Raw genomic sequence first — 12,470 nt, 5'->3', positions numbered from 1 at the left:
TCGTTATTGCTCCAAATTAGGCACCAATTTGCCCGTGTAATTGTTTGCTAATTGGCATGAAATCCTAATGTAATTAGCTGGGCCCCTTATCGGGGAGCCTGGGGAGCCAGCGGTGGTGGGGGGCCGCTGGAGCCAGGGGGGTCTAGGAGGCTGGGGAAATGTTCTGAGAGAGGAGGCCCTGGGTTGCCACCAGGGCTGAGATAGGACTGATAGAAATCGCAGGATCTCACCGTTGAAAGGGCCTTTGGAGAGGCCAGGACTTGCTGCCTATCTTACAGACGGGGAAACTGAGGACAGGTTGGGAGAGGAAACTCCTGGGAGCTGGTGGCAGAGCTGGACCAGATATCCAGGTCACCTGTCTACATTGACCACAGCTGTAGCCTGGCTGTGGGTCAGGATGGCATTGCCCATGCTGTCTGGCCTCTATTTCAAAAAAAAAAAAAAAGTGCCCCTTTGCAGGGGGTGGGGGTGGAAAGTGAGTGAGGCTGTGGATACAGGTCTACCTTTTGAGTAGGAAACCCAATGAGTAGAGGCCTAGGAAGGATGTCACATGGTTAAAGTCGGAGGAGCAATGGCAGACAAGAGGCTCTGGCCCCTCCCTGGGGAATGACCTGGGTGTTGAGAGGAAAGATGGGGGTGGCTAGAAATCCTGACTTGTCTCCTACTAGCAGATCCCCCCCCAAAGTTCTCCCAGACTTTGTGCCTCTTTTCCATCTCTCCAGAAAGTGTCTGGCAAAGGTGCTGGAACCAGTTCATACCAGTTTATGAGAGCCGATTGTTACATGTTCAGGAATCTGCCAGCCAACTGACTTCACGTTGGTTGTCTACATTGGCCATCGCGGGAGGATTTACGCCAGCGAAATTGGCAACTGCTACAGATCAAGGCTATGCCTCCCCACTTCCTCCCCAGAGCCAGCTGTGAAACAGTTAATAACACACGAACAACATCATCGGAAACGTGATGAAAGAGCCTCAGAAATTCTGATCCTGTTAGGGCTGGAAAGGTCCTGCTAGGATGTTGTCCCTCCAGATCCCACGCAGGGGGAAATGGAAGCTCAGAGGCCATCTAGGAAGTCTGTGGTCCTCCAGACTCTCAGTCCAGATTCCCCTGTTCCTCAGGACTAATTCCTGCTCTGGGGGCTGCAGAGTTACTTGAGGATTCATCCTCAAGTGAGAGGAAAGAAGCACTAAAGGGGGACAGGTTGGCTCTGATGGCCAGGACAGGGGCAGAGGCTGCTCAGGGGACTTCCTTGTAGAAAGGGGCTCCTGTCTGCAACCTAGCCTGTTACCCTGGCTCTCTCCCAGGCAGCAGGGTAGACCGGCAAGGGCGGAGAGGCTGTGGCCCCAGGGGGATGGGAAGGAGGGGAAGCTAGGACCAGGACCATTCTAGGGGTGCCGTTTTGGTCACATGCTCCACATCCCTGCTCCCCACCCTAGCAGCCATTCTCCCCAGAACCGACTCTCACACCTTGGGCTGCCTCCCCATTCTCCTCCCTGCCGGCTACACTTAATCTCTCCTACTGCAGCAGCACCCAAGCTTCCCTTCTCGCCAGTCTCGATCTTTACCCACATCTCTCCTGTTTCCTGGTCACTGTCCCTGGATGTCCTGAAGGCACCTCAATGCAGCACGTCCAAAATAGAAATCATCCACTTTCCCACAAGTCTTTCCCCATCTGAGTAAATGGCACACGCCCCCTCAGGACCTTTTGCACTTACACTTTCCCCCATTCGGGCCGCTCTTCTCCACGCATTCCTCCCCTCCTTCAGGTCTCTGCTCGGATGCTACCGTCTCAGAGAAGCGTTTTCCTAAAATCGCCCCCTGTTCTCCTCTACCACTCCTGCCTCCTTACCCAACACTATTTTCCTTCTTTGGACTCCCCAACACTAACATTCCACATATTTATGCTTTTGTGTCTGCCTCCCCTCCCCCACTAGAAGGTAAACTCACCATAAGCTCAGCAAGTATGTGGTCAGGTTCTAGAAATTCCTTGAGGTCCTAGATTGTATCCGTTTCACTCCCTCAGCGCCACACACTTTTATGTATGTATTTATTTATTTATTTATTTATTTTAATTTTTTTTTCAACGTTTATTTATTTTTGGGACAGGGAGAGACAGAGCATGAATGGGGGAGGGTCAGAGAGAGGGAGACAGAGAATCGGAAACAGGCTCCAGGCTCTGAGCCATCAGCCCAGAGCCTGATGCGGGGCTCGAACTCACGGACCGCGAGATCGTGACCTGGCTGAAGTCGGACGCTTAACCGACTGCGCCACCCAGGCGCCCCTTATGTATTTATTTTTAAGTAGGCTCCACCACCAACGTGTGGCCTGAAGTCATGGCCCTGAGATCGAGTCGCAGGCTCGACCGACACAGCCACCTGGGCACCCCACGGCTAGACCCTTATAGTAAGCTCTCAGTAAATACTTGTTGAATGAATAAATGAACAAGTGAATGAGCTTAGCCCCCTTCTCCAGTCCTGGCTTCCTCAAATCCACCTTGCAGTGGCCCAGCTATTTCTCCCAAACAAATTTGACTGTGATTCTTTCCCGTCCAAAACCCTCCATAGGACTCTGTTGTTTTGAGAATAAAATCTACGTCTGGTTTAGCTTACCAGGCCCACGGTGATGTCTTTCCAGCCTAACCTCCAGCTTCCCATATTCTCCCCTGAAACACACACACACACACACACACACACACACACACGGCCATGCAGAGAGCCATGCAGATATACTATTTCTGCCTCTGTATGCTGCTCCCTCAGCCCTTAGGTGGTCCTCTACATTCTCTAACTCATTTATTTCTTTTCTTTATTCAGTCAGTAGTGTTTTTGGAGTAGGCCCTTGGTGCCAGGCCCCCGGCTGAGCCTTCCTGAGAGGAGTCAGTCCCTACCCCTTCTCAAAATGCTGTCATTCTTGTGGAGAAGGAGGACTGAAACCATCATCCCATCCCTAGTTCCTAATTTGTTGTCATCTGGGTATCCTGACAGCGCCTGCCTGTTCCAGCCAGGACCCTAGGGGACCTCCCATGAGAAGGCAGCCCCGGGCTCTCACCTGCCTCTGGCTGTGGGCACCTTACAGCAATGACCAGGAATAACTGTATTTGGGGTCTTTGTGCCCCCACCTCCGCCCCAGCTTCTGGGAGATATGATGCAGGGTGAGGCATCCTGTCAGGGTCCAACCCAGGGCCTGACAGAGTAAAGGCAACATGAAGTGACTCAGGCTACCCCTTTTCTCTAGGACTTCTGAACTTTAGCCCTCTTTGCCCCACAGGGCCCAAAACCCAGGGAGGGGTGAGTTTGTTCCAGTGAGTGTGAGAACTTACCTGTGTCTCTGGATGTGTGTGTGTGCGCGTGTGTGCACGTGTGTGCATGCGCACATGCTCAGTTCACATGCATGCATTCCCGGGTGCGCACCAGTGGGCCTGACCCCTGAGCTGGGTGACAGCAGCCTGGCCCACGCTCTTGTGTGTGTCAGGTGTGCCTGGGAATGTGCCCCGGTGTATCTGAGTTAGTGTCCATGGGTGCCTCTTAGGAGATGGTACCTTGTTGGGGCCCCGGCGGCCCTTCCTGCTCTGTAGCTTGAGTCCCCAGTGCAGCCACAAGGCGGTGGCGATCTCTCCGCGGCGCACGCCCGTTTCCCTGAGACAGATGAGCTGCCCCCACGCCCTGGCCCTCGGAAGAGCGAGCGTGAAACGGGTGCCGCTCCGCCCCTCCGGCTAATGGCCCATCCTCTCCGGCCATTGCCTCCGGAGAGCCCGTTAAGTACCCGCAGGTCGGGTCCCCCTTCCCCCCTTCCCCCCTTCCCGCTGTGGGGGCGCGGCGGGGGGCGGCGCGCTCTCCCCGGGCTCCCCTTCCCCGCTTCCCCCGCCCCGGCGCCGGCCCCGCTGCGTGCTCGCGCAGACACCCACTCTCGCCGGCGCCAGCGCTTGCAGACGCACGGTGACACAGACCCCCGGCGCGCAGAAGCACGGGCACACTCGCAGACTCAACGCTGGGACGCGGGGACTCTCAGACACGCGTTCCTATAGACAGATGCCCACACGGACTCACAGGTGCAAACGCGCGTTCACACGTGGCACGGACACACGGACACACCCTCACACCCCTGCGGACGTCCACGCGGTGACACAGGCACCAGCGCCCAAAACTGCGGCCACCCTCGCAGCCACACGCAGGGCCCGGAGCACGGACACACACGCACACACGGTGGTGCCGACCCGTCCTAAAAATACACACTCCCAGATGCAAGCATCTGCCCACAAGCACACGCACAGACACGCGGACACGCTGCCGTGGCCCTTCTCACGGTGGCAGAGACCGCCGGAGGCTCAGGCACTCGCGCTTGCAGACCACGCGGGGCCTCGAACACGCCTTTCAGAGGCACACTCACTAAACACGCTCACCCAGACACACGCCGCACACGCAGGCGCGCCTTGGCGGACCCACCAGCGCCACACACACAATCGCACGACGCAGACGCACTTGGGCCCCAGCTGCCTTTGAAATTCAAATCCGCGCCTCCCTTCCTCAGCTGGCAACCCGAGCCCCCGCACCTCCGCCGCCGCCCTGCTGGTTCAAGCCTCATTACGGCCGCCTGCCCAGAGCGGAAATTAAAATTCATTTCAGGGGAGACCTGGGCAGGGCGGGAGGGGGGGGGGCATGCGGTGGCCTCACCCGTAGGGCCCTTTGTGAGTGAGGAGGGGAAAGGAGGGGGTCCTGGGGCGCCCTAGGAGAAAGAGCCCTGTGCTTCCTGACATGCGACCTTGACCCCTGGCCGGCAGTTTCAGGGTTCTCAGCACACCCCGCCTACCCCCCCCAAGGCAAACACAGAGCCGGCCAAGATGCCTGGGAGCGCAGAGCATGGCCGAGATCTCAGCCTTTGGGGGAGGAGGAGACTTCCTGGGAAGCATTAGCTTGAAAAGTCCCCAAAGACAAGAATAACAAATGTCACACCTACAGCTCTGCGGATACACACTACACAATAATCCACACCCCACATCTAGACACACGTATAGGACATCCAGGGTCACAACCACTGAGAGTCACACACCAAATAGTATTACACACAATGCCCACCCCCCCACCCCCCGAATTGAAGGCCTGCCCACAACCCCCAAGTACACACAGGGAAACACATGACAGGCTGGCACGGACACCTACCAAACACTGACACAGACACAGTCACATACAGGCCTGCACATGCCATATGCCCTGACTCACACTGAACCGAAAGGCCCAGACACAGGCCTGGAAACACTTCCCCTACACACACACACACACACACACACACACACACACACACACGTGCGCGCGCGCGCACGCACAGGCTCGGGCACAAACTACAAAGAAACCCCACACACTGGTGGCACACAGACTCCAGCAGTAAACCCAGCCCTGTCAACACGCCCCACATTCACCTAGACACTGAGTGGAGAAACAAACCCCAGCGTCAGGCACTTGTGTGCATTATACGCCACACATGTACACAAACAGAAAAATAAACGCATGAGAAACACCACACAGCCTGCATACAAAGACACACACACACGCGCGCACACCCAGGAGAGATCCCGGAGCCAGGCCCGGGCTTCTGACGTACAAGGCCTAGGCAGACACACACAAAACCTGCGCACAGGCACATCATATACACACACACAGACTCTCCCCCCACGCATTGACGCACACAGCCACCCACACGTGTACCCGAGCTCAGCCCCACTCACTCCCACTCTGACATGCAGAACGCTGGCTGGCGATGCACCCCGAGGCTCCTCCTCTCCAACCACGACACTCAGAGCCTTCTCCCCTGCGGGCCCCCGGCCCCCAAGCCTGGGACCCAAAGAGGTCAGAATTGTGCCAGGTTTGAATGAGATGGGAGGCCCACCCTCTCGCTCACTCGGCAGTGACTGCTTTACTGCTTTACAGCACGAGGCAGTGTGTGTTCCAGCAAGAGGGTTGTCCTCCTGGGGTGTGTCGGCGAGGAGTGTGGCTGTGCCTGCCAGCAAGGTGCGTCCGTCTCAGCAGATCCTGTGAGAGGTCCTTCCCAGCACCCTCAGCCACTCTGTTTGCCTCCCCCAAATCTGGGTGTCCGGCTTCAGCCTCTTACGGGCCAGGCCCTGGGTGTCAGGTCCCTTCACATCTCTCACCCTGAGAGAGCTAGTTCTCTCTGGAAGATCAGCTCCAATCCTGAAAGAAGTTGTTTTCCACAGTTGGCGCTTGGTCTGTCCTTTGGAGGGTGGCAAGGAGGACAAGGAGAAGTGAGACTAGGCAGGGCCCTACTGAATGAAGTGGGGGGGGGGGGCTCTGGTTTTCTCTCTGCCTCCCTCTAAGCCATGTTCCTCATCTGGGAAATGGGGGTGACCTTGCTGGGGTAAGGGTTTGTTGTGACAATAAGTTAAAAGCAGGAGGCACAGTGTTAGGCCCACAGAGGGGCTCGACAGGATGAGCTGGTCCCTCTAGACCTCTAGGTCACCCCCACCCCTGCCTGCTATGCTCAATGTGTCCTGCTTGGCACAAGCCCAGTCCAGCTGGATCCAGGTGGCAAAGAGCCCGGGGGAGAGAACATGGGGCATCCCAGATGGTGGGAACACACTGGCCCCCCACTGCTGGTGTGCCCCATGCCTGCCAAGTGCCCCAGACCCTCCTTGAGGGATTCCCCTTCCCTTTCCCCCCACCGGGGCAGGAAGCTGGGAGCAGCTCTTCTCAGGCACCTCCACCCTCTACATGTCCCCCAGCCTGTGGGTGTGGGCACAAGGGATGGTGCTGTCATTTCTGGGTGTCCGGAGTGGTTGCCAGGGTTCCCAGTCCTTAAGGTCTGCAGCAGGCGAGAGTGGGATTAGACCTCAAGGAGAACTTACCAAAGGGAGTCCCCACGCTGCCTCCTGTTAACCTGCAGGGGTTGTGCCTAACCCCAGCCTAGAGCAGGAGGCAACAGGACTGATAGATGAGTCTGACAGGTCCCCACTGGGCCAGAAAAGTGGAGGGGGGTTGTGTGTGTGTGGTTATGTATACACCTGTGTTTCCTAGTCAAGGGTATGTGTCTGCTGGCCGGTGATTGTGTAAGTGTGTGGATATGGGTTTGTCTGTACATGCATCCGTGTGTGTGTGCATGTGTTTACACAGACAAGGAAGGCGGAAAACGAAGAGGGGCTGCGACATAAGGAGAGGAGGTACCGCGAAGTGGATCCAGACTCAGTTTCTCTGCAGTGATCACCCACTCACCGGTGCGACCGTCCTGATTACACAGGTGGCCTCTGTCACAGCAAGGATCTCAGCAGATAAGAACTCCTCTCTCCCTAGGTGGGAGGGAGGGGGCACCGGGAAGGCCTCAAGGTCAGGGCCCCATTCCGAGTCTTCTCCATGTCTTCAGAATGCAGAACAGCTGCAGCCCTGAATAAGTCTGAAAGAGGGCCATATTCATGCAGATGACACCTCCCTGGGTCTGGCACTGTGTGGGGCGCTTCATCTTTGTCATCTCATGGGGACTCACATCAGCTCTGCTAGGTTGTTTCCATTTTACAGAAGAGAAAACCAAGGCCTGGGCAGCATGCATGACCTGTCCCAGGTCACACAGCCAGTGAGGGACAGAGGCAGAAGTCCTTTCTAGTCCATCACGTGGGAAACGGTTGAACAGTGTTTTATTGGACATTGATCAAGGACCACAAACTGGAAGCTCTGGGAGGGCAGGGTCTTTACTTGCCCTTTCGCCATTCCTTCCCTTGACAAGCACCTATCACATGCCTGGCATGGTGCTTTGTGCCAGGGTTACAAACATGAACAGATGGACAAGGTCTCTGCCTTTACAGAATTCCTAGTCCAGTGAGGGAAACCGATGACTTGTGTGTAAATAGATAACATATTTTCAGGTAATGATGCTGTGAAGGAAGTGCAAAGCCACGGGATGGAACAATCGGGGATGGGTGGGTAGGGCTGCTTTAGAAGCGTAATCAGGGGAGGCCTCCTAGAGGAGGTGATGTTGGTACTCAGACCTTCCTGGCAAGTGGAGTCAGCCACGGCAAGTACTAGTGGAAGAAGGATTTGGACTTTGTCAAAGTCCCCCACTGTGTTGGGATGGGGCGAAGGTTGGGGGTAGGAGAGATGGTTCTGGAGAGGTTGGTAAGTGCCGGGTCATGCAGGGCTTGGAAGGTCATGGTGCTAAGTGCAGTAGGAAACCATGGGAGGGTTTAAGAAGAGGTGCTCTGATTTACAAGTTAGAGAGATGACTCAGTGGGCTCCGGGAGAATGGAGTGGAGGAGGGTGAGGTAGATGTGGGAGCATGGAGGTCAAATAAAGGAAGGTCCAGGCACTGGATGATGGTGGCTTGGATTCTGGTGTTGGCAGTGGGGATGTCAGGAGGGCATCGATTTGGGATGTTTTGGAAGGTAGAAGCAACGGAACTTGCTGATGGCCTGGATCCCAGCGCCTAGAACATAGTAAACACTCAATAAAGATTCGTTGAATGGGTGAGCAAAGGCACCTTCTGGGTGCCAGGCTCTTGTGCGCATCCTCCAGTGTAAGACTTGTGTGAAGATCACCCAAGATCCTAAAGGTCTTCTCCACCCACTGCCCCAGGGGTCAGAGAATGCAGGCACTGCCCAGAGGGGTGCGCGCAAACCCGGCACTGACCTTCTGGGAGGATTTGCCTCCAATGCTGCTAATCCTCCCTCCTCTCCTTGATCTATAGCACCGAGAAAATGACACACACCCGACCTGGGTTGCCCCAGGCTCCTAACCCATTTGGCATCTGCAGCAGGAAGGATGGAAATTAGACATGCAGGACTTCCCACAGACAGAGAGGGTCAGTCCACCTTTTCCAGGATACCCCTCCTGAATCCATGACATCCAGAGCAATGAGGTATGTATCCCGTGAGCTCTGGGACAGACCCTGATAGAAGACTGTCACATGGATTTGGGTGTCTTTGGGAACATGTTAGGAGCTCCTGATAGGTATCTGGGGTGGGGTTGGGGGACTCAAGGGGGACCTTGGTACTCAGAGCTTTGGGCTGCTGTGGGCGCCTGGCTGAGTGTCAGTGGAGGGTAGGGGCTGAGGGAGGGGCACTCTTAGGTCCCACCAGCTAGAAGGAAACCTGACCAGGCTCTGGGCCAAATAAATCATTGGGAAGAGAAGAAGAGCATTTTCTCATCTGTTTAAAGGGCAACGAAGCATAGCAGTGGCTGGCCCAGTGGGAGGCAGGGCTGAGGCCAGGCGGGTGAGGCCAGGCCCGTGAGGCCAGGGTTATGCGTGCCCTCATCACCCACTATCCTCTCCTAAGCTGCCCCACTGAGGGCTGTGCTGCTTCCGGAATGGGCCACTGGTGGTTGTTATTGTTAACCAAAAGATGAATTAATTGGTAATAAGACAATTATTTTAAAAGGCCCCTTTCAGGAGCCTAGCTCTTGCTATAATGCACATCTTTTATCTCATTGGAGCTGGGTGCCATCATTTATACCATTTCACAGGTAAGGAAACAGAGGCTCAGAAAGCTGGAGGGACTTTTTCAAGGTCGCCTAGGGAGGCAGGATGAGAGCCTGACTTCTAGTTGTCCTTGTAGGATTGGTCCTCTCCATGCCATCAGAGATTCCAGTGGGAGCTCCAAAGGACTGGGGTCATTGTCTGTTGCCCAGTTTTTGTTTTGGGGAGAGGGGTAGGCGGGAAGTATCCATTTCTTCTGCTTAAACCCTCTGTGCTCAAGCTCTGACTGGTGCCCCTTCCCTTGCCCAGTCTCTGCCCTAGGCTCCCCAGAGGCCCCTCCTGGGGCTTAGACTTGTTCTTCCCACCCCCGCCTGGGCTGTCAGAGAAGTAATTTCTCTTCAACCAGCTGGATTTGAATATGGAAACGATTTGTAATTACTCCAAGTCCTCCCGGGCGGCATTATCACCAGAGTGAGTCTGGAAGGGCAGGGGCTCCTGGGAAAGGAGGTGGGGAAGCCCCGAAGAAGCCGGGAGGCACCTCCGGGAGAGCCTTCGGGAGGCTGGCCCTAATCTAGCCTGCTTCCGCACACGCCCTGGGAGATCTGTTCTCTCCACCCAGCTCCCACAGCCCTTGCTGCCTTGCTGACCTCGCCACCCTGCGCCTTGAGCCCCCAGGTATGGGGTACCATCACTGTCAGTCTCTCCCTCAGTCTGAAAGACTTTCCACCCTGAAAGAACGGGGTTGAGAAGTCAGAGGGCTACCAAGGAACACGAAACAGACAAAATGCTGCTGTCTCTCCAGCCCCTCCCATTACCCTGTACCCAGCTGGATCCTGGGTGGGGGGGGGAAAGGGAGGGCCTCAGGGATCCAGCTGCGTTACATCTGCAAGAGACCTGCCTGTGTTTCTTTGGGCTCTGGGTCTCTAGTACGCTAATTCAGTGAATATTCATAAAGAGGGAGGCAGGCTCCCTGTGGGAGTGGAAGGGGCTGGAGCCCTGGAGCACAGGGTCCTGGGAGCTTCTGAGGACCTGTCCTTATACCTTTGTGCATACCTCATATCCGACCACTCACTCACTCTCTCCACCTTTGCCCACCTCCTTAAGGCATCCACTTTGGCCACGCCATTGCCCTTCGAAATGCCCCACGTAGGGAGACCTGGGATCTCCCGCTGCCCTTGGGGTGGCTCTTTTTTTTTTTTTTAATTTTTTTTTTCAACGTTTATTTATTTTTGGGACAGAGAGAGACAGAGCATGAACGGGGGAGGGGCAGAGAGAGAGGGAGACACAGAATTGGAAACAGGCTCCAGGCTCTGAGCCATCAGCCCAGAGCCTGACGCGGGGCTCGAACTCACGGACCGTGAGATCGTGACCTGGCTGAAGTCGGACACTTAACCCACTGCGCCACCCAGGCGCCCCCCTTGGGGTGGCTCTTGACACGCTCTGTAGATGGCAAGTTCTGCCTGGCTTGGCTTTCACAGTAGCGGCTGAGTCTCCAAACCCAGAGACCTGGGGTGTTTGAGAGTGCCCGGCAAGAACCCAGGAGCCCTGCCTGCCAGTGCTAAGTGTAAGGCATAGGCCTCCCTGGGCTCCCGCTGGGAAAGGAAAGGTGCCAGCCTCCTCCCTGTCTCACACAGCCTCATAAATTCCCTTAAGGTGACGGGTGAGATTCCTTCATCGCCCCTTATTACCTCCTTCCATTAAAGTCGATAATCTCTCACAATCACTCACAACAAATGTCATCGAGACTGCTGGAGGGGGGAGAGAGAGACGGAGGGAGAGATCAGGGGCTTTTCTCTCTGCCTCTTCCTGGCAGGACGTTCCTGGGGGACGAGGTGTCTCCTTGTCCTAGTCCTCAGGGTGACACAACTCAAGGGGCTTCAGTGGAGAGGTGGGGTTGGGGTTGGACGGACTGGGGACTTCCTTGCCTCCCAGGCTCAGCCCCCTCCTGGCCAGGGCACCTTTAAAAAGTAGGGTTCCTGAAACCATCCAAATGCTCCCTGCAAAGCTGCCCCCTGCTGGCTCCTCCTCTGACCAGAGCCATCTGATTAACCTACTTGTCTCTGGCCGAAGTGGCGTGTCCCTGGTCTGCCCACCTTCTTGGTGGCAACATGCCCAGGCCACAAAACCACCAGACCAGGGCCCTGAGCCATGGGCATCTCCCTGGGAACCACCTTCACCATGTGGGCTCTGGCCCCACCCAACTGCACAGTGCCAGGATGGGGAGGGGGCAGGTCTGTACATTCCGGCTGCTTCTACACAAACAGATGCAACATGGGGGCGCCCCTGGCACAGGAAAAGGCACTTGTGGGAATAGACAGGCGCTCAGGAAAACATGTAACACACTGCACACGTGTAGCATCCCCGTGCCTAGGGACATGCAACATTGCAGTTCACACTAGAGTATGCACCAAACATGCCACACTGCAGCGTACATGTGTGGCTCCTACATACAGGTGACCCACAGCACTCAGCACATATGTGGCACTTATAAGCTTGCACACATACAGCATCTCTACACACAGGAACAAGCAACATGCATTCAAGACCTGAACACATGTTAACACGCTGAGTGTGTGTGTAGCAACTGCATGCACGGAGCCAGGCAACATTGCAGTGCACACGTAGGGCACCTGTGTGCATAAGCATATGCAAAGTTCAGCGCACAGGAGTGGCACCTGCATGCACAGGGATATGCGATTTGCAGTGCATACGGGGGAGGGTGGGGCAAATGTTTCAGCCCCCAGGGCCCCAGAGACCCCGGCTGCGAGAGCTGCCTCCGGCCCGGGGGATCTCTGGAGGGGCGTCGCGGATCGCCGCATCCTGCGGTCCAGGAGGCCGCGGGCGGGGCGGGGGCTTACCCGGGGCTTCTCCCGCGCCGGCGCCTGGGGCCCAGGGCAGGGAGGAGGAGGGTGCGCTCGGCTCGGCTGGCGCTGCTCCCCCTTTAACAGGAGGCGGCGCGCGTCGCCCCCGCCCCCCGCCCCTTCTCCCGCGGCTCCTCGCGCCCGGCCTGGCGCGCGCCCCCTCCCGGGCCCAGCCCGCGCAGGCGCCGCGTCCCGCCTTG

At 56.5% G+C, this 12,470-nt stretch overlaps 1 protein-coding gene and 1 long non-coding RNA gene across 11 annotated transcripts in view; both read left to right on the top strand.

Moving 5' to 3' along the window:
* The first annotated feature begins 3,820 nt into the window (after positions 1-3,820).
* Positions 3,821-8,513, top strand: LOC121025241 (uncharacterized). Its single transcript, XR_005787989.1, has 3 exons — positions 3,821-4,049; positions 5,923-6,003; positions 7,120-8,513. It is a non-coding gene; the product is annotated as an uncharacterized LOC121025241 (long non-coding RNA).
* Positions 8,514-12,384: 3,871 nt separating this feature from the next.
* The window catches only part of ADGRB2 (adhesion G protein-coupled receptor B2), a 40,174-nt gene continuing 40,088 nt past the window's right edge, over positions 12,385-12,470 (top strand). For 9 of the 10 annotated variants that reach the window (XM_040467677.1, XM_040467673.1, XM_040467670.1 and 6 more), the window contains exon 1: positions 12,387-12,405. The gene's annotated coding sequence lies outside the window, so the exon portion shown is untranslated. Of the gene's footprint in view, positions 12,406-12,470 lie in introns of all 10 variants that reach the window. The other variant, XM_040467633.1, reaches the window with a different exon arrangement.

This window comes from Herpailurus yagouaroundi, unplaced genomic scaffold, assembly GCF_014898765.1.
Source record: "Herpailurus yagouaroundi ecotype Mexico unplaced genomic scaffold, PumYag 77, whole genome shotgun sequence".
NCBI classification, from domain to species: Eukaryota; Metazoa; Chordata; class Mammalia; order Carnivora; family Felidae; genus Herpailurus; species Herpailurus yagouaroundi.
This window is presented reverse-complemented; position numbering and strand designations above follow the sequence as displayed.